This window comes from Anser anser, assembly GCF_964211835.1.
Source record: "Anser anser genome assembly, chromosome: 4".
Taxonomy (NCBI): Eukaryota; Metazoa; Chordata; class Aves; order Anseriformes; family Anatidae; genus Anser; species Anser anser.
Genome location: NC_139724.1, coordinates 64429394 through 64455829, shown reverse-complemented (window position 1 = coordinate 64455829; position 26436 = coordinate 64429394). Strand labels below are relative to the sequence as shown.

At 37.3% G+C, this 26436-nt stretch overlaps 2 protein-coding genes across 2 annotated transcripts in view; one reads left to right on the top strand and one right to left on the bottom strand.

The window, feature by feature from the left end:
• LOC310899249 (inositol 1,4,5-trisphosphate receptor-interacting protein-like 1) overlaps positions 1 to 26436 on the bottom strand; it is a 417910-nt gene that overhangs the window by 93199 nt on the left and 298275 nt on the right. The gene's annotated exons all lie outside the window — the stretch shown is intronic.
• Positions 1 to 26436, top strand: part of LOC310898503 (uncharacterized protein) — a gene marked incomplete at its 5' end in the record, with an annotated part of 170321 nt that overhangs the window by 132307 nt on the left and 11578 nt on the right. The window contains 4 exons of the mRNA XM_083833707.1: positions 8079 to 8158; positions 9765 to 9956; positions 11551 to 11719; positions 26115 to 26206. The remainder of the gene's footprint in view (positions 1 to 8078; positions 8159 to 9764; positions 9957 to 11550; positions 11720 to 26114; positions 26207 to 26436) is intronic.

The following is a 26436-nucleotide window of genomic DNA, read 5'->3' as shown; positions in this document are numbered from 1 at the left end:
GAGTGGCAGGAAAAGTCACACAGAAACATCTGTAAAATAAATTGAAGTATAGCCAGACTGGAAAAAGGGGTACAACCTGCCAGTGCAGTGGCATGAACCAGACATCTGTTTTAGTTTAATTTTACTTCAGAGAAATAAAGGGTCTTGGGAAATTGTCTTTAGCAAAAGGTGGCAGTTTAAAGCATCTGTATTCTCAACTAATTTCTAGCTATATAACCAAATACTTAAAAGTTCCAGTTCCTTGTGAATTGAAGTTGAGAAAAGTGTTTATAGGTATGAGTCCTACCTTTCCTCTCCACTTCCTTTTTTTTTTTTAATTTTATTCTTTTCTTTTTTTTCCTTTTTTTTTTCCAGTTTCTATCCTATTTCCAGTTAATGAGTTTTAAATATATCAGTAGCCAGCAGCCATAATAAAATATCTCCCAGCATATTGGGCTGATAATCATGATTTTCTTAAACTTATCACATTATGGGATTCCATGGTACAGTATCTATCCAGCAGTACACAATGTTCATCTTAGCAACCCAGCTGACATAATGAAATATAATTATTCTTTTCAATTGTTCATTTTTAATGTAATTGGATTTTTAAATTACTGTGCAATTTAACAAAATCACGGAATATAATTGCCTTTTTTCAATATGTATATGTTATAGAATATTATAATTTTCCAAAGTTTCATGCATTCTTCTCTCTTTACTTTATACTTGCAGTTAACATAATTTGAATGAATATCTAGCTATTGTTCATTCTGAGTGATCTTGCTAATTTATTGGCTGTTGTGGATGTAGCCCATAGTCTTTAAATTGAAATATTAATATTGACATCATTTCTGAAGTAATACTGGACCTCAATATTATTGGTTTCTGAAATCTTCACAGATTAAGCATCCTCACAGGGTAAGCATCTTTCACAGATGCTTACTTGATCATGAAGTTACAGTGTTCACACACAGCATGAGCTGCAACACAAATGGAAAAATGTTAAAGAAATTATGAGTCTCAAGCGTTTCCTGGCTCAAAATATTTCTGTAGATGACAAGCAGATTGCTTAGGTCCTGGACTACCCTGTTTCAGGTAGATGGCAGTTTTAATGAGGAGCTTAAACTGTGTGTCTGTACCTGTTGATGTTTGCCTGTGGCTGTAGAGATGGAAATCATTCAGATGAAGTCTGTGCAGATTTAACAAAATGTCCATAGGCAGAAATAGGGGCATGTCTTGGATTCTCAAACCTCTTTTCCTCTGCACAGCAAAGCAGGGTCAGGAACAGACTTGCTTTGTCTATGAGCTACTAAGTGATTGTTCTCAGTGCATTTTTCTTAAAGTGGATCAGAAAACAAAGAAACACCAATAAAACACACAACACAAATCTGTAGTGATTTCTTCTTCTGTGTCTTTACAATGGAGGAATTGAAATTGTTACTAAGGAACTGAACTTGTAACTTTGTAACTTTCACAATCAATAAGCATAAAGTTTTAAGCCATGAAACTCAACTAGTCAGGAACCAACATCCAGAAAGGAGAATATGTGAAAGAGCAAGGTTTTTTGTTTTGTTGTTTCCCAGATAATTTTGAGAATGTCATCTTGGAGATATTGCTCACTGTTTGAATCATAGAATCATAGGATGGTTTGAGTTGGAAGGGACCTTAATGATCATCTAATTCCAGCCCCCTGCCACGAACAGGGGCTCTTCCCACTAGACCAGGTTACTCAAAGCCCCATCCAGCCTGGCCTTGAACAGTTCCAGGGATGGGGCATCCACAGCTTCTCTGGGCAACCTGTTCCAGTGCCATGCCACCCTCACAGGAAAGAATTTCTTCCTAATATCTAATTTAAACCTACTATCTCTTAGTTTAAAGCCATTGCTCCTTGTCCTATCACTACACTCCCTGACAAAGAGTCCCTCCCCATCTTTTCTGCAGGCCCCTTTTAGGTACTGGAAGGCCGCTATAAGGTCTCCCTGGAGCCTTCTCTTCTCCAGGCTGAATGTCCCCAACTCCCTCAGCCTGTCTTCATAGGAGAGGTCCTCCAGCCCCTTGATCATCTTTCTGACCCTCCTTCTGGGCTTGTTCTAGTTGAAGATAAATGGGATCAAGAGTCTTCTTTTCACAGATGTGTCCTGGCAGCAGCACTAAATCCTTGAATGCTCCAGATTTCTTGTATGGTTCTGTCCTCTAGCAAAATTAGCCTCTCTGTAATCTGTAAGAAACAAATTGTGTCTTTTCTGTGAAATGGGAAAAGAATCACCACTGTGATGCTTTTGCTCTGGCTCAAAAAATACCCGTCTGGCACATCTTTTTAAGACCCTCATCTCTGTAGTGCATAAGTCATTCATGAAGATCAATTTATTCATCTTCATTATATACCAGGTGTTTTATCATCCCTACTTTAGTCAGGCCCTAGGAGAATAATAAAGATCAGACAAAAAACGATTTATGTATCGAACCACATTTTTAGAGGTCCATGCTAATGACTTAATCAAAAGTTATCTGTCTTATCCCCCTGGTTCCTCTCAATTTCTGATTTATAAAAGGAAAAAGAAAAAAAAAAAAAGGAAAAAAAGAAAAGAAGCAACATTGTTATCTATGTACAAATGTCAAGTATCAAACACTTAGTGTAAACCTTTTAGGAAAACGGAGAAAACTGCAGGGACTGTTTTTTTTAACATGACATGCCTTTAGATTCCCTGTTTCACAATATGCTTTTTGACTTCAAGGAGTTACATTGAAACAAACTGCTAAAGGATAAACCAAACAGGTAGGGAACAGATGCAAGTCTTGAAAGACAAGAAGACTCTCTGTAGGGAAAGATCCTCTATCTCCCTCAGGCTGGGAGTTCACTCTCTCCAAGTTTCATTATGAGGCTAAAGAGAGTCTTCAGGAATGAGGTGGGATGGGTTCTCAGCAGTCAGAGATACAGAGCAGAAGGAATATGCTGTGAGCAGGACAGGTGACATCCTCTCCCAGAAGTTGCTGTGGATCCTGTAGTTATTAACTGAAGTCTGAATTTGAGCACAAAACTGTGAGACTGTTCCATAAACATTTTTTTTTTTTTTTCCAAATACTTGAGTGAAGAGATGTCTGAATAAGGCATTGTTCTGAAGATGCTGTTTCTGTGCCTTTTGAATGTATGAAACACCAAGGAAAGCTCTTAAACATGTGAACAGCAATTTGAGCTTTTATTGTTAGTATGATTAAAAACCAATGTACTATAAAAAAGGAACATGGTCTTAAGAGTTTGTCTACATATTTCAACTTACAGACAAGTACAGAAATCTATGTTGAGAATCCAAATTCAGGAAAGCTGAGAGTATAGCTGTCAGCTTAATGTTTTCTATCACTGGCAGAAATATAATTTTCTGAAATAAATATTGGCACAATATTTATCAAAAAATTCTAGAGCTTAAAATTAAAGCTGGAGAGATTCATCTAACTGAAGGGGTGCCAAGCCATAGCCTGTTTACTGCATCCAACCCTTATTCAGTTCACATTTGACTTCTCTGGTAGGGTGACATCAGATGTTCTACTTGCTGGCTCTGCAGTAGAAACACTCTGAGACCCCAATTATGTACAGCGTAACATCATAAGGGAAAGAGCTCTCCCTGTCCTCAGTAATATAAAATCTGGATGTATTAGTGCAGTTGGCCTTATGAAAATTTTTTACCCAGGCTGGGAAGATTGGAACATTGGCTGCCACTCATGCAATTTGATCCACCACATCTATACTACTTTTTCATTACGTTTTTACCTAGGAACTCCTACGCTGTGTCCAAAGCTGCTGGATGGTTGGCCTAAATAATGTGAAGTTCAGTTATCTGGGGAGTTAAGTGTTGTATGCCACTGGTAAAGAGACAAGAAGCCAAGGTGTGAGCAGTACTTGAGGCCTCTGCAATGATTAGGAGAGAGATGCCCAGATGATCATAGCAGGAAATTCATGACCCATGCCATGCAGAAAGATTAAAAAAAAGTCAAGGTTTCCCTCCTATGCTTGAAGTCACTTTTTTAAGTGTACATGAACTTCTTGCCACAGCTTTGTGCTGTGAACTCATGTTGAGGCAATTGCCTATGATGACCTCTAAGTCCCTTTCTGAATTACTTAGTTCTCACAGAAACTTGTACAACCTGCACTTTGTGTTCCCAGCTATGTTATGTTTTGTTTGACTATACAAAATGTCCTTTTATTGCTTTGTGATCATTTACCAAATGATTCAGGTCTCCCTGTAAGAATAACCTGACTATTAAGTGTACTCTTTGATCTGAACAGTTACTGTGCTAGTAAAACTTTTGTATCTTTAACTAAGTTACTGATAAAAATAGGAGTTGAAAATCGATTCCCAGTGGCCTTATGGCTAAGGCTGCACTCCTGACTATTTTCTCAGTAGGCATTGTATTTTGAGATTCATCAGGGGACCGAGTTTTAATTCATTGTACTGTCTTTTAGAGTCAAGAGATCTAAAATCAGCAGCTAAAGGGTACTCTGTCTAGAATAAATACAAATATATAACAATATAACTTTACCATATCAGTTAGACCTAAAATCCAACAATAGAAAGGGAACAGTTGATTTGAAAAGACCTACTTTCCATGAAATCATGTTGACTGATGCTGAACATTTCTGTAGTCTCTAAATTTAATTGACCGTCTCAAATTGGTTCCATATTTTTTTCCATGAATTGATATCTAAGTCCTCTACAATTCCCTCAGCCTCTGCTTTTATTCTTTTTAATTTTATTTATTTATTTATTTATTTTTTAAATCCTGGCACTCCTCCAGTGCTTTGAAATTTCTATAGTTTTCAAACATTCGTTAATTATGAACAGTAATGGATATGCTCAGAGAAAAAGTTTCTCAGCAGTTTCCTCTAAGACAATTGGATTTAGATTATTCTCTCCTGCTTGGTTTGATTGGCAAAGCTCTCATTTTGCTGCAGTTGCCTTTCATTTTTCCATTGTAAGAGGAACTGAATGTTCTGTGCCCTTCACAGCTATGTAAGAGATGCATTTCCCTTGCTTGTTAATAAGAAAATGCTATTCCTATATATATATATATTGTTACTGATGTTTCTTTTGCTGGGTTTAGTTGTTATTTAGTTTTGTGTGTTTTTTTCTTACATGTACTTTAAACATGGGTTATATTATTTTCCCAATTCTATAAGGCTTTTCAAAACATCAGGAGTAGTGTCTTTTTGCTTTGTTTGGGTACAGCCATTGCGGTTTGATATGCCTGGGAGATATGTTATACCAGAAAAGTAAATAGTACATCTTGGTCCCTTTGTAATAAATTTGATCTTATCCAGGCATAGATTGAATGCTTTTGGTCAACCCTAATTTTTGTTCATTTCTATTGATTATCCAGCCAGGTCACTGTAAATTTCCTGTTTAACACATCCCACCTGGCTTACTGGTCCATTAACCTGGCAGTGTTTTAAAACTGCCTTTTAAAAAGTGTCTTAAATACAAATAGTAATGGTTAACCCTATATGCTTTTTGACTCAAATAAACCTGGTCACCGGGCCATGCAACTAATACCTGGGAAAGGATTTATTTTAGGTCCCTCCTAGATGACAGATAAAGTAAAACTTAATGGTTTCTGATTTTTTTTTTTCCCCTCGGGAAGTCTTGATCCTGATTCTTTCAAAGAGGAGGAAACATTTTTAGGGTCTTTCCAATGATTTATAAATCTTTGTTGTCATTCTTTCTTTATTTATTTACTTGTTTGGCTATTTATTTATTTTAGGAGCTAACTTTGGAATAGCTTGATTCTGTCATTCTTTGAGATAGTGGAACTTAAATTCAAGTAAAGCTTCGTTCAATATTGCTACGCCAGTGCATTAATCAAATAGCAGGCTTGGAAAACACACTGTAAAAATTTTAACCATAATCTCTGGTGCCAGTGGGTCGGAAGCACCCACTGTTAAGTGCTGCTGTATTTGGCATCACTGCTGAGAGTCAACCTCCAGGTGCCACAAAAGCTTATTAACTTAAAATATCCAGCTGCACTGTTTCTCAGCTGTAGTGCTGCAGCCCTTAAAGTGGTCAGGATAGATTTACTCTGAGGCTAATTCTGCTAGCTCAGAGAAGAGTTGCTTGTCATAGCAGAACACTATTCTGTTGCTGGCAGTTGTTTTCCCATCCTCAGACCTTTAACTTCACCCTCTATATGTTCACTAAGGTTATAATGAAAACACAGGACCATCTCTAAATGGATGTGACTTTGTGTTTTGCATTTTCTTTTAATTAAAGTGATGTCAGGCCTAAAGTTTATTCTCCCCCACCCCCCCTCCTCTATTTTTCATGTTGATTTTGACACCCTTGACGAGCAGAGGTCACTGCCAGCTTGGTCTCCTCCCATGATGAGAGTGCGCCCCTTGATGTTGCAAACATAACGTTACAGATCCCTCTGCTGTCTCCAGGAGGCACGTACAAGCGGCGTCGGTATTGCATCAAACAAAAGCCGTGGGGCATCCAGGTGGTAATCACAGTTTGAGAGATCACGTTTTGAGATTCTTGTGATATGAATCTCCTTGATGTTGTTGTACTTTGAAAGGCTGGAGGGTGGTTTAATGGGAGTCCCAGGAGAAAATGCAAGAGATGCTACGCAAGGAGGTGCTGACCAGCCCTGCCTTGTAGGCTTGTTGCCACATCCCCACCTGGGAATAAGGGGTTTGTGTGGGGCTGAGTCCTTGGCATTTACCTCCAGGACAGGGAGCAGACCAAGCTTTTAGGCTGCTGTTTTATGGGCAGTAGGTTCCTTTTATTTACTTCTTATGAAAGAAGAAAATTTCACGGTGAAACCTGGACACTGTCCATCTGTACAACATGACCTACCCAGGGCTACATTTGTTTCCTGTATATGAAAAAGAAAAGACTGAATATTGGTAAAGGTTGGAGAACAGAAAAGGGGGGGACAATTTAAATATTGTGTAATTGTCTGAGCATTCAGAAATCCAGGGTTCGTATCTTTGGAGATGTTAGAGTCCTTAACTTTACACATACAGGTGACTTTGCATACAGGTGACTTTACATATATAAGTACCTTTACATACATAGGTGGTCATGACAGATAGCAGCAAAGTAAACTGCAGCTGTGGGGATTTCTGCATGGTGCTGCAGGCATCGCACAAAATCCCTGTACTACAGCTATTGAGCTCACCTGTTTCCCATCAGTCTTGAATGAGTGTTTGTCAGAATCCATAAGGTCGCTGAGGAGGTATTATTCTTGCTTTCAATAGGATAATCAGTTCTTTTATAATTAATATTTAATGGAAGTGTTTTTGAAATCTCCAAGAAGTAATCAATAGTTGATCTACTTAAAGAGGGGTTATTTGGGTTCCTCCCATCCACAATAATTATGATATATGTAAGCTTGTGGGCAGCAACCACAGAGAACACTGGGATTTGGAAACTGGGGAGAGTGCAAGCCTATCTGAATGAGGAATGGATGTCTGTGATTCAGAATAGCTGGAAAATGTATTCTCTGAGAGTGTACCTGCATCAGTATATAAATTCATATCTAAAGGTATTCACCTTCTTATTTAAACTTTTTAAAAGGAAATTTATTTTGAAGAAAATATCTTCATTTGGATATGCTTTCATTGTCACTTTCTGAAACACAAATAACATATAAGACTCAAGCAAAATTCACCAGCCATACAAATCATTAGACTCCAAAGCAATTGCAAGAGATGATATCAAAGGTAACAGTATCACTAAAAGCAAAAATAAATTAATACAAAAACAACACAAACCTCTAACCCCCAAGCATAAGCAATATATGTATTTTTTCTTAGGACAAATATGTTATTTATCCAAAACTGCATTTTTTAGATTGACTGCAGCTGTTTGTGATTTTATGCCAAGTTTGCTAAATAGCTCCACCCCACAATAAATATTCTTTTCTGAAAGGAAATAATTCATTTTGACACTTTATAAACTAGGTGTTTTGACTTTTTGTTTTGAATGAACACTCTAAACATAAATGTATGTATACTAAAAGTTTATAAATTATCTTTTTAGAAGTTATTGAAACTGAAATGTTACACTTAAAGTGAAATTTTTATTTTATTTTATTTATTTCAGACAACTAATGGATCTTCAGCAGTGTTTCTTCTTACTGCCTGAAACCTCAGGCATTCATTTAACAAGCATTGGACAATGAGGTATTCTGATGTGTCAGCAACAGTCACCCATTGACCCTAGATACAGAAAAAAGTTGGCATCCCATAGCTTACAGTCCAGCTGAGACTGGCATTTATGAGAGTAAAAACACAATATGTAAAACTTTTACTGAACTCCTAAGTGGGAAGTACTTCAGAAATTTCAGTGATTAAGCTGAAAATATATTTAAAAAAAATACTCCACAAACCTATATCCTATTATGGTTTGGCTATGTATCCCTGTAGACTCTGGGTACCAATCACATCGCATCCTAGCCCTCATCCTCAGTGAGAAGAGGGGAGGCGTCCTCTTTGCTTCAGTCACCCTAAATTTTCTCTTAGAGTGATGCCCTTAATATAGCTTGCCCTTATTCATTTCCAACTTATTCTCTAAGGAAACTAAAAAGAGGGATACTCAAGGGCCAGGATCCAACCCTGGACCAGCAGTTCTCCTAGAGCAGACATGGTCTTTCATGATTGGTTTCACCAGAATAGCTCAGAGAAACAGGATTTCAATAAAGAATGTAGATTTTATTGTCAAGAGAAAATAAAAAGTAGGGAAAAAAGTGAGAAAAAAAAATATATCATTTCTTTGCATTAGAATAGTTGTAGACTCATAGAAAAGCAAACTTCAAACTGATGTCCAGAAAGACAAATTACAAATTAATCCAATGACAGGGAGAGCCAGCCATATATATATTTTATACTTTTTATATTTATATTATATATTATTTATATTTTATATTATTTTAATATTATTATTAGTAGTATTTTAACCTAGCCAACTTTGAAGATCCCAAGATATTGTTTCATTTCTTTTTACTATGCTATTTCTTGGTATAGTGTTTTTGCAGCTTAACTTTCACTGTTGCAACTTGGAACTGGTGTACTTGATCTCATTTCATCTCTGAGTCATGACATTTTTGCCATTTGTGTGATTAGCTACCTTTGTCATCATCTGCTGCACTGGAGCACCAACCTTTGTATTTCAAAGGAGCAAATAAGTGAAAATACACAAATATTGTTGCTTGTAGAAATTGAGCTTTGCTCTGTGTAGTTTCTGAAGCCCTCCAGCTCTGCAAATTGTTGGGTTTAGAGAGCACTGCAGACCTCAGGCTTGTTCTGATGTTTGCTCTGGATTACAAGAAAATCTGCTGAGTTTTGTCAGGGTACAACACAGGAAAAGTGTCATGAAATGGCAGCCAATGCTGTGAATAACACAGGCATTTGATGAAAAACTAGCTAAACAAAAGAAAAATGACTGTAGATGGTCCTAGAAAGCACTATGGCATATTCAATACATGCTTTTAGGTATTCTGACTGTATCTGATAAATGTATCTGAAATGAAGTCTCTAATTGGAAAAAAATAACAACAGTGTGACCCTGAACTAATTAGAGTTATGGATTTCCCTAGTTTCAGTCTTACCTGTAGGTATTTTAACTAAGATCTTGACACTTTCACATTTGCAAGTTCTTTCCATGTGATTACGCAGAGTTTCAAAAAGGAAAAAGTGAAAATGAAGAAGGTATTGATCAGTGGTCTTCAGCATGGTCTTTAAAGGACATTTCTCTTCCAACGGAACTATTCTATTCTGTTCATATCCACAGGAGAACTGCTTCAGTACTGGAGACAGGAATTTGGAGTGCTCCCTTGTACAAGTATGCTTTGACCATTGCACTTCTTCACCTCCTGTATCTTGTTTTATGTCCTTCAGAGAAGAAGTTTTTGAAGAGAAGTGGTTTGCTGCTCTTTAGAAATGAGAGCAGTAGGCTTGAGTGCCCCTCCAGGCTCCCGTGAAGGCAAGAAAGCCTGATTTCTTGTTTCTCTCCTCTAACTTGACATTAAGCCAGGGACACCATTCATTCAGCAACACCATCCATTTTATAAGCTTTGTTTCAAGAAATACATGTTTCTGAGGGCCCTGAGCCTGGAGGTAATTCCTAGGGGTAACCAGAGCACGTCCACAGCACTGACCCCTCTCCAGGCTTCCTTGATGCTCCATGAAGGAGGGCAGGATCAGCCCATGCAATTGTTTAGGCAAGGCATTTTCTTGGCTGCAAAGCATTGCTCTGTCTGAATTGTCAGTCCAGAATGGAATGAGAGGGAGCTTAGGCTAAGAGTCCTCCAGATTCTGAGATCACATTTCCCTTTTGTATTTTCTGTAAGACTTTGGGCACCAGGAGCATTGTTTTCTCTCCTTTCAGGTATGTACCACCCTGCCAAGGACATATTATCACCTGCCCAGGTGAGGAGAGAGTGAGCAAAACTTTTTAGACTGTAGTTTTTGATTTAGTGCTCCTAGCATCCTCCTAAATTCGGTTTTATATTCCCATGTCCTTATTTGACTCTAGCCCTAAATCAAAAGAGGGTATATATTTTAGCCTTAGAGGTTAAAGAATCTGATTCTTTCTCCTGACAGTGAACAATGTCCTTAAGTGATGTGCAAGTCATGTTTAAGTGCCTCTCGTTTAAGAAAGCAATCTTTCATTTGCCTTTGGTTTTCATGACTGCTTAAGCACTTACATGTTAATTTTTCTCAGTTCCACAGGATTAGAGATATTTCTTCCAAAGGATAAAATGAGGATGCAATTGAGGGGCGTGTGAAGTAGAAACCAAATTCAGGAGGAACATTTATTTTGAAATAAGAATCTGTCTCAAAACTAGGGATCAGATAAAATCTGAGTGTAGAGGCTTTTAAAATTTAATTTGCTGGTAGGTCAGCAGTTGTGAAAAACTGATCTCCACATTTGTAATGTAAGTCTTGCCCACTGGGGAAAAGGCTTGTGACTTAGATTTCATCTTTTGCAGTTTGTTAAATGGGAAGGGCTCAGTTTGCTACATGATGTCATATTATGGAAATAAATACCCTTGGCTAGAAGCAATTATGCAGAGTAACTCAATAAGAACAACTGAAAGCGACTCCAATGTGAGAGATGCCAAAAGATACAGTGGACTTTTATATCTGTACATGTCTACAACCTGCAATTCTGTTTTATCCTTTGTTTTCCATGCTATTTTTCATTGGAGCATTGGAGCTCTTCCCTAGCAGTTTCGTCCACTGTTCTATAATGAAATTATAAGGCAGATTAGGAAAATGAATGTGTAAGAATTTGACTAATAGAGAAAAACCGCATTCAGCAGGTTGTTACTACTGGTTTTAGGTTTGTGCCTGTATACATGGCTAAGCTAATGGTATTACCTCATATATAAATTTGACTTTCTGTGTTAACAGCTGTAACTATTTAGTTTGTTTTTTAGCTCTTCTATGTTGGATAAAGGCCTTACAGAAAGGAAAAAAGGAATAAGGAAAAAAAAAAAACAAGGAAAAAAAGTAGGTTTATTTTCCTCCAGCAGGTATATCTGCATCCATTTCTGCTTTCATTCTTTCACCAGAAATGCCAGAAGTCAAGTGCAGCACCTCTTCTCAAGTCTATTGCCTCGGGATGGGGAGGCTGAATTGGTAATGTGGCGATCTGTGCTGACTTAAGCAGGCTCCTGTAGCTACTTTTCCTGGCTCTCTGTGCCCACTGTCTCTAGAGGCTCACAATGTGCAAGGACAAAGGTGAGAAAAAGAGTTTTACATGAACAGTTTCATACCTCCCCTGGAGACAAAAGTCATGCTGCAGTGCTATGTCTACTGTTTTACTTTTTGTTTGCTCGTTTACTTTTCTGTTGTTAATTGTATTAGCTTGAGCTTTGCTCAAGGTGAGGAGACAAATCTGGTTTGTCTTAAATCAAGGCTTTCCTGCCTCTCAAAGTCTATGAAAAGGAGGAGACAATCCCAAGTGATAAAGAATAGAGGCTTTTATTCCTGATACCTGTAATCAGTGAAGTTGTCCACTTCTCCTCGTCTTTACTCTGTTTTATTTTGGGTGTTTGGTTTTAGTTCTATTTTCTTTAAACTGTTTTTCCCTCGTAAATCACCAAGACCCTATCTAAACTAAACCCCTCTGAACATCAATAAATGACTTTCAAAAAAATAAAAATAAATTTTAAAAAATAGTATTAAAAAACTAACAGTGTAGAAAATTAAAAATGCCTCTTCAGGCATGTTAAAAAGGCTTGATAGAGACAAATGATGGAGAATTTGTTCAGTGAATAAGTTGTTTCCATAACTGGAAATGTTATTTAACCTGCCTTTAAAGAAAGCAGAATGTAACAGTATCTATTTGATAAGTGAATAAGTACTGGGCAGTGTTAAAAGACAGAATGACAACCTTTTGTGTCAATGACGTCTGTAACAGAACTGACGCAAGGAAAAAGATAATACCTTTTACCAGTCCTTTTTTATCACACCCATATCATATCTTCATTTGTGATCACAGAGGGAGTTTCTACAGAATGAAAATACTGTTTTATCTGCTTGCCTAGTGAGCAGTTTTGCATTTATTTGGACATTTGAAGAATCAGTTCCAATTTCTGTTGCTGCAATTACAGGAAAAAATACCACATAGAAAAGAAAAAAAAACTAAAGCAGTAACTGAGGGGAGGGAGAAGATAGGGCTGTGAAAAGTGATGCTGGCTTATCTGAATAACTGACTACATTCTCTAAGTAAAATTGCCAGAAAACAAAAAAAAAAAAAAGGAAAAAAAAAAAAGTCTTTTGTCTACCCAGCAGCAATAGCTACAATTATTGCATGAATAAATATAAAAGGAATAAAATGTTTAGTTTTTTATTTTGTCCATTATTCAGTAATATGCTTTAATACATCATTAGCTCTGATGATGCAGTCTAGTTCCAATTAGCCAGGATATGAAGCATCTGTAATCAAATGCTACTATTGTTTGAAAATTATTGTTTGAACCACAATAAGATCACCTGAATGCAGCAGACATCTCAAATGATAAAGGCAGCCCATAAGAACTGGCCTTTACATGTCAAGGACTTTATGTTTTTGTTTATTTGTGTATCATGAACACAACTAAAAAAAATAGGCAGATTAAAACACTTCTGTCTGTTTAGGAGGAAACAGTACTATGTGTGTAAATATTCTCTTTAGCTTGAAAAATAGTCATGACTAGCTTCTTGGCTCCTGGAAGTAAACTTCAAAGAAATGATGCACTTCTAACATTAGCAGAGTCAGTTCACACTTAACTTCTTGACCACCTGGCTTGGTTGTACTATTTGCTGTAACTGAATTTGAGTTCTAATGTTTTTATTGTTATCACATGCTTTTCCCTACTCAGATTGAGTAAGAGATTGCTTTGCTTCTTTAAAGAAGTTTCTCTGAACAGCATCCTCAAGTCACTCAGCATCTAACAATGAACACACACCTGTTTGTTCTCTTTCATAGAATCATGAAGGTTGGAAAAGACCTTCAAGATCATCTGGTCCAACCATCTCCCTACTACCAATGTCACCCACTAAACCATGTCCCTGAGCACCACGTCCAAATTTTCCTAAAACACCCCCAGGGACGGTGACTCTACCACCTCCCTGGGCAACCCATTCTGATGCCTGATCACTCTTTCTGAGAGGAAATGTCTCCTAATTTCCGACCCCTTGTCACAACTTGAGGCCTTTCCCTCTAGTCCTATCGCTAGTTACCTGCGAGAAGAGGCCAACCCCCAGCTCCCCACAACTTCCTTTCAGGTAGTTAGAGAGGGTAATGAGGTCTCCCCTAAGCCTCCTCTTCTCCAGACTAAACAACACCAATTCCCTCAGCTGCTCTGTTCTACACCTTTGAAATGTTACAAGGATGGATTTTACTACAACACTTTTTATTGTGTTTATAATTCTGTTGTTGGAAGATTGAGCTACTTCAGTGACTTAGTGAGATTTCATGAATATATTTATTACTGTTCTCCAAATTACAGTTTGATTCTGTTATTGTCTTAGTTGCTTTTTGTATCCCTCTAAGAACAGAGAGTTTAGGGTGGTCTTTTCCTGTTATTCATTCTCCATGTGACACCAGACAGGAAGTGTACTGAGGTGTTCACAACTTGTTGTAATATTACATACATTTCAATTATTTACAGTAGCAACATTTATGCTAGGGAGTGGCAGAAGACCACTCTTGCACAGACAGAAATTGGAAAGATAGTCCCTGCTCTGGATCTACAGTCTACTCATAGGACACCATGAGATATCACAAGACCAAAAAACCACAGGTAGGGGAGCAGATGATACTGGCAAAAAAAAATGACTTCATTATGAAAAGAAAGGTAATGACCTGATGCTTATCTGAAATCGAATTTTGTCCCCTACCCCCAGGCTGTATGTGAAATCTAAGGAAAGGACTGGGCAAAGACAGTTTGGTATTTTTGCATATCGTTCTTCTACCTTTCCTGCCCTGCTCTGCCCTGCCTTGCCCTGTGTTTTCCTGTAGGAGGACCCTGCTCTACCTTTTTAAGACCAACGCAGTGCCCAGGGCAGTGGGGGAGAGAGGCAGGACTCCTCTCTCAGTACAAATCCTTAGTGACATTAAAAGGTAACCTGCAGTAAATTTACCTTAATCGGGGTCCTTGCTTTTAAAAATTAGTATAATTTATTAACTTCACATTTGACTAAAGCATGTTTGAATGTCTTCATAGAAATTACTTTTGTTAATAACAGCATGAAGCCAAAATTGGAACAAACTCTTATATTTTTATGCACGCTGACGTCTGACATTTCTAAAAACCCTGTGTTCCCTTTGTTTGTTTGTTTTTAATAGCTAAGACTTTTTCAAACAAGCATATAGATGCTGTACCCTTTGTTAGAGAACCTGAAATGTAACATGTAGGTGAAACACAGAAACCACAGGAAAGGTGTCTTTATTACAGTATGACTAAATATGAACTTATCATCTGTAGTCACCAAGCATCTTTTATAAGAGTTAGAGAGGAAAGAAATACAAAAGATCTACAAGGTCTGTTGATATTATCTCCTTCCTCTGAGAACTGTAGTCAAAGACCGATATGAGAGCAGAATACAGGTTTGTAATTAGACCGGTGAGTCTGATTTTGGCTTCCAAGGCACTATGCTGGGACTCAGTAAGGCCATTTTATGTGTTTAGAGTGTGTTTTATGTTTTTATGTGTTTAGAGTATTTAGCTTTATTCTAGATCTAGACATGACTTTTCTCACAGTTAAATTTGTTTAGCTACCTTTTCATTATAAAACTACTCTGTGATTTGGCATTATTTCCTATGGAGCTGCTTTTGATGACACAAATATTATGACTGGAGATCTTAGAATTTCCATAAATAATTAGAGAAGTTGGTAAAAAGAAACAGAATCTTTTTCAAGCATGGAGTCAAGAGAGGAAAAAGAAAAATAAACCAAACCATACATCCAGAGAAAAGAGGAGGCCAATAACTACAGTGTACATCCAGGGAGTATCATGGTACTCAGGCAGTGCATTGTAGAGGCAATGTGGGCTATGAGTAACCCAGTGGTGTTAACCTACCACCGAGGTAAAGCAATTGCATGAGTAAATGCACACAAACAGCCACACCAGACTTCTCTGCCTCCCAGTCTCTCCTAGATTTCTCTTTGCTTTCTCCGCCACTACTCCCGCATCTACAAAAACACAATCATCCAGGCAGATAGCCAGGTTATTATATATTTATTGTCACAAAGGACACCCCTGTGTTTTCTGAATTTCTTGATCTTGGAGTTTCTTCTGTCCCAATGAGTTTGGTGTCTCCTTCCCAATGCTTGTACCATTGTGCTCTTCTGCTTTTCTCTTGCCTGGAGTTGCATGCCTGCACTCCATACCTCTTACTGCATACACTGTTGAACTGCTATAGTAGGTCCATCAACAAGATACTTTTGATTGACCTGGGTCAGGGTCACACTGGAAGTTATCAGGGAACAGTGACTTCATCCCTGTCATCTGCGAGGCATAGAAGTACATCCACAAGCGCAGTGACAAGCACAGCCTGAGCTGGTATGTAATGTTTGATTTGGAATATATTTCAGTGAGTTTAATGTCTACCCCTTATTACACTTAGTGCACAAATGCATATTCATAGTCCCATGCTTCCTCACCTGGCTTTCTGCAGACTCAGCTTCCCATTTGGTCCTATTGGTTTGGTGACATTTTTTACTTTACCTTTTTTTTTTTTTTTTTTTCTTCACTGTTCCAGTGCAGTCCTTACCTGTTCCACAAGCACATTCAGGTCTACCAGGCTTCTCTGTTCTTAGCTTCCTGCTTACACTGATGCTGCTTCTGATACCTGGAGAAGTTCTGTTTTGGTCACCATTACACTTTTATTAACCTTTTTAACTTTATTCTTTTAAAGCTCACTTCCTTACAAAAGTTGCCCTGTGCTTATTTGCTCAGAATTGGCACCTCTCTGTTCTCTTTTATGTCAAAATAGCACATCTTTTCCTCTTTGTCTGCATTAGAGTACAAGATTTTCAGGAGTAATACTATTTTTTTTTCTGGTATGGTCCAAAGGTACATGCATGAGATTGTTTAGGAAGCTTTGACAGCTTTGACTGAGGTATAACAAATAGATATAGCTGGGGAGAAAAAAACAAAACAAAACAAATATTTGGACATGTAATTATTCTTCAGGATTATACTTGGCTAAGAAATTTGTTATTGCTTTTACAGACACGAAGAAGGGAACATGAGCAGAAAAACTTGTCATCTTTTTCTTCTTAATTAGTTGAATAAATGGTATTGTCCCTGCCCACAAACATTTTCTTTAAGGATGTTCTATGGAGGGATAATGATTTTTTTTTTGTATTCCTTAAGAAATTTATAGACTTACTACTCTCATACCATCTCACTATTATTTTTGCCAGCAGGAGTTTTGTTTCATTTGGGGATAAATTTCCTATAAGTCTTTTGTGGCATAGGAAATATTTATTTGATAATCTCAAATAGGTGTATCATCAGGAACACTATAGAAAAACATTTTGTGTATAACTATTATTATTCCTTGAAGAAAGTCCTTTACAAAACTCCAAAATATTTTGCCATTGTCAACATTTCCTATATTTTATGTAATAATTTATAATACTTATATATAATATAATATGATATGATATGATATATAATATATATAATTTTATTTATATAATAATTTATATGTATATATTTTTTGTGCATTGATATCTTCTGCTTTGTTAATATTTTTACTGAGGCTTTCTTCAACCAGTTTTCAGTAGCAAATATTCATATTGTCTTACTGCTTATATTTTCTTACTGCTTTCTGTAAAACAAATAAATAAATAAATAATTTCACTACATAAGAGTTCAAAAAAAGAATGGTAAAGATAGCAGATATAGTATTGCCAGAAATGACTACTGAAAATACTGCAAATCTGAAAAAAAAAATCTGAAAAAAACACCCTGTTTCACTTCAGGGAGATACAGTTGTCCTTTTATTACCAAATGAAGTTGCATCTATAACTAAATTAGAAAGAAATTTGTCATGCCCTTCAAAGTTTTATGATTTTTTGTTTTCCTTATAAAGCAAACTGAACATGTTTTTGAGCACATTATCTTCAGTTGCAGTTACCACTAACATTTTATTGTTGAAAAGCTATTGTCATTATGCTGAGACAAGGCTAAAAAGAACTGGTGATTATTTTTTGTTGGCTGTTCCAAAGACTTAGAAAAGGAAATAATATTTCAGGACTTTCTAAATGAATATACCAAGCAGGATGAGATGTTTCCTGAATAAGCAGGGATTTGTAGCCCACACCTGCAGAAACTGGCTCTGTGGCTTGATATAGCTGAGCAGTGAAATTTTTACTTTTCAGACAAGGTTTAGTTTCCCCAATGAAAGTTCAGTTCCTCCAGTGCTTAGTATTGCAAGTTCCTCTGATGGCAGGAGGCACCCTTTAATGGAATAGGACATACTGTTTTGGGATTATTAGGTGCATGAGCTGCCTGCCAAAGCTTGTTCTGAAATCAAATGCCTGCCGAATCAGCTTCAGGGGATTATTCTGCTACTCCTCTAAGTTTTATGCAACACTGTTTTCCTAGCTGCGTTGTTCCCACATAGGTTCTTAAATCTGTGCTAATATCGAAGGATTAAAATATTACAATTAATTAAGTGATCACTATTAGCACGGACATTAAGTAGTACATTATTCAATGTAAAATAGTGGTTTGATCCCCAGTTCAGTGGTGCAGTATGCTCTCAAACTCAGTGCACTCCCAGGATTACCCACTGCAGCCTTTCCCAGGGAGAAGGTAGCAAACACTCGCTGCCAGCACTGTGTTTGCTCCTCCAGCCATGCAACAGAATCGGTGCTGCAGGGGCCAGTCCAACCCAGCCGCGAGGAGATGCAAAGGAAACCCCTCTCTGGCTCTGGGATATGCAGAGCTCAGCTAACAGGGAAATATACACCCAGGCTTACCATTTTTTATTATTATTTTTTTGTCTGTGACCACTCGGGTGCTCTGCATGACTTTAAAAAGAACTGAAAGCACACATAAATAAATAAAATGACAAAGTTGATGTCATTCTAGGAACACTGTGTTTGTGAAATTCTGTCTGAGACAAACATTAAGCTCTGTTTAAAAAATAGTGTGGAAGCAAGTAACATAAGGTGGGGTTCACTGTATAAGAATATGGTCTCAGATCTGTAAAGGTATTTGGGCTCTTTACTTGAATCTTACTTAATGGGGGTTTGGCACCTACATACTGCTGCAGATTTGAGCCATGATCAATAATCCCCTAATCGTTCACCAAGCCCTCAATCTTTAGCGTGTTTACAGAAGCAGTCTCAGAAAATCTCTGCTCAGGTTTCTGTGCCAGGTTCCTGATGCCACCATAACGCTTCAGAGGGTTTTTAAGTGTCTAAGAGCTTTAGATGTTGAAGCCAAAATTACATTTTATATGACTCACGGACAAATACATCACTTTCTTTTTTTCAGTGCTGTTATTTCCTGAATAGTCTTGCTGAAGTAGAATTGCACTGGGAGGGGTGAGATACCCGGCTAGCAGAGAGGTTATATATTGTATGCAAGAAGGATATGCTTTTTATTTTAACTGTAGTCCATTACTTTTTTAATAAACCCCATGTTTACAACCATAGCACACTTCTTTCACTGACTTTGCATACTGAGAACTCCTTGTCTTCTACAATTTATGTTAAATTCAGGGAAAATAAATTGTCTTGAAAAGGCACCTGGAAGTTTAACAGTTTGTGACTTTTAAGCTCAAACCACTCAGAAATGAAGAAGCAAGTCATTACAAGCACTTGTCGCTTTTCTGTCTTATCTGACGTTTCTATTCTCTTGAGTGACTTTTAACAGAATCAAATCAACACCATCTACTCAAAAGTCACCAGTCTAGTACTGTTTAGCCAGATGATCTTTCTTTTAATCTGCTTCTGTGGAAAGCAGCAGGATATTCCAGCTCAACAATTTATCTCCAATAACAACAATCAAAGCTGTTATTTTTCTTACTCTCTAACAGAGCTCTGCTTTATCTCCATTGTGGAATTTTCCTTTCCTAACTGGCAGCAGCAGCTCAGGCCAAAAGCTGTGGCAATAAAAGCACAACTGAGGAGGAGGCCCAAGGTAAAAGCAAGATCCCAGTACAGCACATCATCTTCTAACAGTGTTCTCTAAATGTGCTGACTGTACAGTCCAAGAAACATAGTACTATGTGATTATTAACATGTGAACATCTAGCACTTGACAACCTCCTGGACATGCAGGTCAACTAGGACTTTATGATGGTGGAATCTTTTATTTTCTTTCATTTAAAATCAGTTAAAGGAAAATCTACTAAGCTGTAGGAAGATGGATTTTCAGGTGCCACAGCAGCAGAGTCCATGCACCGAAAGTGCATATGAGTGTTGTGAGTGAAGATACTTCCCTCTTCCCTCTCAGCTGTGGTTACTGTCCCAAGGGTAGAGGCAGCAGTATAGAGCTTAAATTTGAACTTCACTGCTCCATTCCCAATTTCAGCATGTTAGCTTAAACCGTGAAGAAGAGCTATAAAAAACCACTAAGATCACATAAAAGCAGTGGCCTGTAGTTGTGATTCTGCCACACTGCTACAGGGATAACTGAATTACCAAGAAAAGGGAGATCAGACATCTCAGGGCAGCAAGTTCTTAGGCAGTTACAGCTAGATTTGACATATTCCAGAAACTGTCTGTTCTGGGCATTGTGGATGGAAAAAGTTAGAATGCTGGCTGGGATCTACAGCCATGAGCTGGTTTTGTGAAATTTCATCCAACGTGTGTAACTGAGGATGCCTCAGCCAGCTATAAGGAAAGGCTGAAGGAGAGAAATTTGTACTCTTCTTCCAGCTTTCAGCAGCTAAGAAAACCTCTGAGGCTGGTGCTCATGAAAGATTAGCTGTCACAACCTGAAAGACTTCAGTGCTCCTGTTGCCTCTTTGGGTTTGGTCTTCTAGTTCTCTAAAAATTCAACTGAAAGAGAAGGTATCAGTGTTGCTATCCACCTTTTTTTTTTTTTTAAAAAAAAAAAAAAAGATAAATTTCAGAGGAAGTACAACACTGGCGCCTGCCCTTTTCATCTTGGGAAGGGTCAAACCTACCTTTTGCATATTCCAGAAGTTGTGCCTTCACTTCCTGGTTTAAGGCAAGTCTGAAAGGAATTTTTTCTTCACCTTTCAGTTGAAGGTGTGCCACTGTGCAAACAGAAAAGCAAAACAAAGGGGGTCAGAGAGGAAAAAGAGAGTCAACAACTGGGAATACAACTCAGAGCCCTGTAACAATCAGTGCTGCCTGGGAAGGGGCCAGTTCTCATACTGTGTATATATTTTATTTGTGGATACTTCAGGGCAAATATGCATAAACAATCTTTGGGGCAGGGAGTAGAGCTCCACGGAGGGACACTATCAGATCACTGATGAACCCCTTTGTGTTCCCTTTGTTTACTGTTTCCATAGCCTCTGTATTGTGTGCTCTTTCTACAACAGTTAAGTCCACATGGTATATTACATACTGAAATCAATAGGGCCTGCCTACACACCGAGCCAGACAAAAGCTATGAGTTCAAGACAGTGTGCCCATGAGATAGTCTACTTTGTCTCTCTATGTACTAAGCTGAACTCTGCCTTCTGCATTATTTTAGCATTACACGTATCCCCAAAGTTTTTCAGAACTAACAAACTGTCTGTCTCATCAAAGTCCACACTGGGCAATGGGAGTGTTAAGTCAAAGCTGTTAAAAGTTAAAACTAGCAAAAAGTTATTTTAATGATGTGTCTGTACACCACTTAAGTGAATTTCTATTCAGAGATCTGCAAAATCCATGCAAATTTTCTCACTGTCTACATGAACTGTGTGACCACACACTCTCAGCTGAACTTTGAGCACTATGATTTCAAGAGCAGCAGTTTGCAGCACCAGACGACAATAATGTCTTGTTTTCCAGTGTCAGGTATTCACCCCTGAGACCACTGAGGCAGCGACAGAGGTACCTGACAAATCAGGAATAAGCTGTCCAAATCTCACAGTCATAAAGTAGTGGACAGCCCAGTAACAGCAGTCTTCTCTTGCAAACTAGCCCTAAAAACTTTCTACAGATTGTGATGTCATTTACCAAATCATTGCTAGCTATGCAAAGTGATACCTGAAATAATCATTGCAGTCAATCACAAGGCCTTTATACAAAAGGTACAAACCATCCTAATGCATCCTCCTCAGCTATCTCTTCAGAGCTTTTTGTGGTCATAGCAAATGTTTTATGTGGCCTGACCACAGTTGCTGCATAGGCTCTTCAAAGCTCCTAAACACTTGATCTCTCAGATTTTTAAACCCAAATGGTTTAAGCATATGATGAATTCATTTTAGCTGGTAAAGTGATGTGTCTCTATGTGATCAACAACTGAACTTTGTTTAGTTTGGGGCCCTTTTGATTTATGTAGTGTTTTTTTTTTCATCACTCAGTTTGGCAGAGGTGTTTGCATTCCACAAAGCAGCCACATTTATAGCTTAGTCACTTGGGTTTCTTCTCCTCAGGAACTGATGGAAGAAGGTTGGCACCTCTCAATGGTGAAACAGCCAGCCACAACTCTGAATTGCTGACTTCTTTCCATTAACTGTAGAGATAACTTATTACATCTAATTTCCTAACTTAAATGTCTCACTTAAGTCACTAGAGCTAGGCAGGATGAATCCAGGCCCATCCGTATTTTTGGTTAGTGCCTCAGTCACTACTAGCTGACGTTTTAGTTACTAGGCTGGTGACATGTAGCTGAGCCATCTAATTCTATCTGTACACAAAGATTATGGTATTTAAAACATAATGTTACTTCTCCTTCAGGCTTTTATGGACATCTGTGGATTTTCTCCATAACGTATTTTCAGCTGTTTAGGTAACATAATTGACAGTATTGTTAGTTCAAAAGACTGCATCTGTAATCTAGCACAGACAGCGTTATGTAAGTAAACACTTAATGAGCTTTTGAAATTAAGGGAGGAGATATAATTTAACACATAATATGCTTTGAGTACTGCAAAATTCTGATTTACTATGATCTCATAGAAGAAATAATAGTACTACTTGTCTTTTATATTGTGTGTACTGGAGGATATATGCCCATGGCAAACTGGAGAACAACATGATCTTTCCCTAGAAAATTGTAATTAAAACATGTCTGAGTTTTACTACTCTTCAATGGCTGTCATTTCGTTCAGCAGCCATTGTATGATAAAACACACTACTTTGTTGTTGTCAGTGAGAGTGCAGCTCACCACAGTCTCAGAAGCTGGACTCAGTGAAATACTATGAGTGCACCCTCTGGGCAGGCTGTACATCATCCATGAAGCAGGTAGCTTGAGCTTCTCCTGCTACGGTACCTTCCTTTTTCAGGAAGAGACCAACCTGCAAAATGGTTTATGCAACCAATGAATGAGGCAACTGTTAGAGCAAGATGAAAACATGTCACTTTGCAAGTGCAGTTGCCTTGGTGAGCTACAGCTAAGCACCATGGAGCATTGAAACAGGTTGCCATTTTAATGATTTCCAAATAATGACAGTGAAGTGCATTAAAAATCCATCCAAATCATGAAACTACTGAAAGGATGGAATTAAACTCTGAGACCTTAATCTCTGTCTGTGGCAAGGACAGGTCCCAGTTTTTACTCTTCTTCAAAAAATTCAAGTCTCTTGCTCCCCCTACAATTGTATCAAAGGGGAATAGTGGCATAACCACCAACATTGGTTCTTTGGAAAAATGATTATGCACAGAAACACTTGCAGGTGCACCGGTACAATAAAGATGGAGAATGAAGACCTCAATGTCCCTATCATTTTTCTGCTGGGCAGTATGAAGCAATTATTAGCATGCTGTCTCTTTTAGATAGCATATTGAGGGTGTTGCACTCCTATTAGGAGGACAATATAGAGAGCCTAGATACTTATGAGAAGGTGCTTTCCAGTGTATTTGACAGAGATTGAGAATGGTTGCCTAAATTCTTTATATGACCTGTCCCTTATTCAGGAAAATAATTCAAGAACAATACATTATGTAGGCAAAAAAATGTATATGGAGAATTCTTCATTCAAATTGAGTTATTCTTCTCCTGTTTACTGCTTTTATTTCATATATTTATTCTAGATACATAGGACTTTTCATTTGTTTGTTTGCTTGTTTTTACTGGAAAACCTATTATTATTTAAAATGTTGGTGTTATTTTAGTTTCAATTGTGATCACTTCAAATGAAAATAAAATTGCCGCTTGTTGCAATAATTAGTAACTTTGTCTCATCTCATCCATATGGATATAATCTCAGTGAGGTCACTGTACTGCAGATAGCATGTGACACAGACACTTGCTTCTGAGCTGAATTTTAGCCTGCATGCTGTGTCATAGCTAGTTTTTTTAGTTCTTTTTTTTTTCTTTTTTTTTTTCTTCTTTTATAGTGGGAAGCTCAGAGGAGTTTTGTAAAGCCAAGAAAGGGAGTGGCATCTGTTACTGCTTGTTTGCTGCAGCTAGCTTTTATAGCACCCCACCGTTTCAATAGTTTCATGGAAGAAGGAAAATATGCCTCCTTCAGGCTTGGCTGGATTCAAAATTAGCTGCTGTTCTTTTATTAGCTCAGATCTCTCTTGTTAGCAGCTTCGCATCATGAAGGGGGTCTGATATTACACATGCAGGGCTGTAATTTTGCCAGTTTGGTGATTAACTGCCTTTGTGGTAAAAAGTTCTCAACACCTTTTGACTTTTAGATTGACTTCTGTTTGACCCACTTTCTGTTATGTTCTTTGGTTTCAGCAAGCAATAAGTGTTTCAATTCTGATTCAAATCTCGCTTATGAAGCTTCTCCATGCTCAAAATAGAGTTTCTAAACATAAGTTATTTTTGAAAAGTGTCCTTAAATTTAAGCAGCCATTCCAACATTATTAATAGCTCTTGGAGAAAAAGCTCTTGTGTTTTTTAATTTGGCACAGAAATGGTGTAAGTATTGTCAGATAACAGCTTCCCCAATTAACATAAATAGCATATGCTCAAATTACTATTGTTCCCAGTAAGGAACCCACCAAGGTCATTTTATTTTTTTGGGTACATGGAATAACTTACTAGTCATCCTGTGCAGGTATCTGGAAGATGTTATTTACAGACTTATTAAAGTAAAGAGTATATAAAATTACGGCTCTAAAAAGGGGGTTGTAACCTTAAGCATTTCAAGAGAAAGTCGTGATTAGTAAAAAGATTTGGAACAGGAGTTAGCAGAAAACAAACATGAGTTTATTTAAAACATTTTTCCACCATTATTTTTCACCATTATTGGCTGCCTTTAAGTCTCTAAAGAAGATATTTAATATATATATGTTTTCATAGCTTTAACCTAAGTAGGCTTTTTTTCTAAAAAAAAAAAAAAAAAAAAAAAAGGAGATATGGCAAGAATGCTGTTTACTGCTTTGTTTTATTGCTCAGATAACACACACCTCTGCATTGCTTTTTATTCTTCCAACATAATGCCCTGACATTACTTTTGACACAGCACCATATCTTTTCTAAAGCATACATTGCTTTCATAACCTTTTTTTTTTTTTTTTTTTACATAATAATATCTTAAAAACAAATGTTTGGTACTAGAAGAAGGAATGCTGTTGGCTGAAGAAACTGTTTCAAATTTTACTGAAATAGATGTGAGCCATCTGCAACAATTTTACACTTTCTATCTAAATATTTCTAATTTATACATTATATGTTAAAATGAAACTGTCAGCATCTAATGAATATATTTATTAGATCATACAAAACATTGCAAAAAGTGAAGAAAAGAAATAACTTCATTTTAGTATTTTTATATATGAGTGTAATAGACTTTGCATTATCATACAGAAATGCTGTCTTCTGAACACTGGTCTTAGCCAAGCCGTTGACAGAAGACAAAAAACAGATGGAAGTTCTTTAATTAGTTTGAATTCTTGCCTTAATAAAACAAAGAGACAAAAATAAGAGTATCTAGGTACAACAATATTGCCTTGAAATAAGTGGGAATAGAGATACAGTTACAGCAACCTGAATTCCTGAAAATAAATCATAAAAACACTATTATTATCCATTTTTGTGTCAGTTCTGAGTCTTTCATTTCCAGTAAAGATTGTACTGACAGTCAAACAAATTTGGAGAGTTTTGCAGACAGGCATGACTTTGACATGCTAAGGTCTTCCTTCTCCTGACTCTATTATCAGGCTACCAATCTGCTATAATTGCTATTTAATTGATTTAGAAGGAATATGATGGTTCTCTATTGACTAAGATTCTTGGATCATCAAAACCAGACTGCTAAAACTTTAGATTGCAACTGAAAAGTAGAAGAGGAAATTGAGAACTGACGTCAAGCATACATCTCCTGGAGCAAATGATGCTTTTTTACACCAAAATGCTGTGAGACAATCCTGGCCTTTCCTTTCCATTCTTGGCACCTGTGGTAGCATTCATTCCAAACATTTTTTAAAGAGATAACATTTCACTTTTTTTTTTTTTCCCCCCCATGTACAGAGGTGGTACCTTCTTCTGATATGGGGGAGTTATAGCTAACTAACATCAGTGTTATTCATATTTGTACAGGAAACCTGGCTTTCAGAGTACACAGTGGTATGTATAGACTCCTCCATGTATGCAGTCCTGGGAAATGATGCATCAAACAACACCTTCTGCAGGTATTTATTTCGCAATGAATTCCCATTAGTTTTCATCAGACGTTTTGATGTCCTTGTTTGCTGTAATGCTGGTCATAGTACATGAGTAAAGACGAATAATTCCACATTCTTTCTCTGTAAATTCATCACTTATGTGCATTAGTCACATATTATCATTAAAAAAATACCTCTGCTGTATTTTTCTCAAGTTACCCAGCATTATTTTCTACTGCAGAGTACTGCCCATGTTC